The 1,767-nt window shown below is 36.4% G+C and overlaps 1 protein-coding gene across 1 annotated transcript in view; it reads right to left on the reverse strand.

Annotated features, from left to right (window-relative positions):
- CWF19L2 (CWF19-like 2, cell cycle control (S. pombe)) overlaps window positions 1-1,767 on the reverse strand; it is a 146,702-nt gene that overhangs the window by 100,797 nt on the left and 44,138 nt on the right. The gene's annotated exons all lie outside the window — the stretch shown is intronic.

Raw genomic sequence — 1,767 nt, forward strand, 5'->3', positions numbered from 1 at the left:
GACGCAAAGGCACATTACCATCAAATTGTTCAAATGTATTGATAAAAGAGACCATTTTTAAAGCAGCCATAGGAAAAAAAATGATATTATTTGTGCATGTAGATACAAAGATCAATATGATAGCAGATTTCTATCTTAAGAGAGTAGAAAAAGAAAAGCAAATTAAACCCAAACCAAGCAGAATACAATAAATAATAAAAAGCAGAATGAAATAAATAAAATAGAAAACAGAAACCACATAAAGAAATTCAATGAAACCAAAAGCTAATTAAGACAATAAAATTGAGAAACCTGTAGCCTAATCAAAAAAAAAGATATAAATTACCAATAAAGAGAGTGGATACGCTAGGATTCCTATAATCCCAGCACTTTGGGAGGCCAAGGCAGGAGGATTGCTTGAGGACAGGAGTTTGAGATCAGCCTAGGTAACACAGTGAGACCTGATCTCTACAAAAAATACAAAAATTATCCAGGAATGGTGGCACACACCTGTACTCCCAGCTACTTGGAAGACTAAGGCAAGAGGATCACTTGAGCCTAGGAGTTTGAGGGTGTAGTGAGCTATGATCACACAGCTACTCTACAGCCTGGGCAACAGAGTGAGACCTTATCTCTAAAAACAAAGAGAGAGGTAACATCATTACACATTCTAAGCACTTTACAAAAAGATACCCAATGGCAAATAAGTACATAAAGAGATGTTCAACATCAGTAGTCATTAGTTATGAGGGGAATACAAATTAAAACCACAATGAGATACACTGCACATCCACTAGAATAGCCAAAATTAAGACTTACCACTCCAAGTTCTTGCAAGAATGTAGAAAAATTGGAACTCTTAAACACTGTTGGTGGCAATATAAAATGGTACAACCACTTTGGAAGACAGTTTGGCAGTTTCTTAATATTTAAACAGTTACCGTATGATCTAGCTATTGCTCTCCTAGATACTTATCCAAGCAAAAGGAAAGCATGTGTCAATACAAAGACTTGAACATGAATGTTCAGAGAAGTGTTGTTTGTAATAGACAAAACTCGGAAATATAAATGTTTACCAACAGGAGAATGGAAAAACAAATTGTGGTATCCGCCAATAGCATATTATCCAATTTTAGGAATGAACTATTGATATATGCAACACGAATAAAGCTCACAATAATTAAGCTGAGTGAAAGGGGCCAGACCAAAAGAAGAGTGCATAATGTATGATCACATTTATATCAAACTCTAGAAAACGCAAATTACAGTTGACTCTTGAACAACACGAGTTTGAACTGCATGGGTCCACTTATATGTGGATTTTTTTCAACCAAACACAAATCAAAAGTACAGCATTGACAGGATTCAAAACCCACTTATATGGAGGACAGACTTTTCGTAAATGTGAGTTCTGCAGGGCCAACTGCAGGGCCTTGAATATGTATGGATTTCAGTATACGCAGGGGTCCTGGAACCAGTCCCCCACATATACCAAGGGACAACTGTAGCCTATAATGAAAGAAAACAGATATGTGGTTGTCCGGGGATAAGGGGTAGAGTGTAGAAGCACGAGAAGGCCAGGAGGGAGAGATTATGAAAGGGCACCAAGAAACTTGTAGGGGTGATAGTTTAATGAGAATATGCACATTTCAAAACTTACCAAAATGTACACTTCATATATCTGCAGTTCATGATATAATTATACCTTAAAGTTTAAAAAAAAAACAAACCCTCAAAAGGGAGTAATAAAGAAAATTTAAAAGCAGACTGCAATCCCTGAATGTGCCA

Source organism: Propithecus coquereli, unplaced genomic scaffold (assembly GCF_000956105.1).
Source record: "Propithecus coquereli isolate 6110/MARCELLA unplaced genomic scaffold, Pcoq_1.0 Scaffold6, whole genome shotgun sequence".
Classification (NCBI taxonomy): Eukaryota; Metazoa; Chordata; class Mammalia; order Primates; family Indriidae; genus Propithecus; species Propithecus coquereli.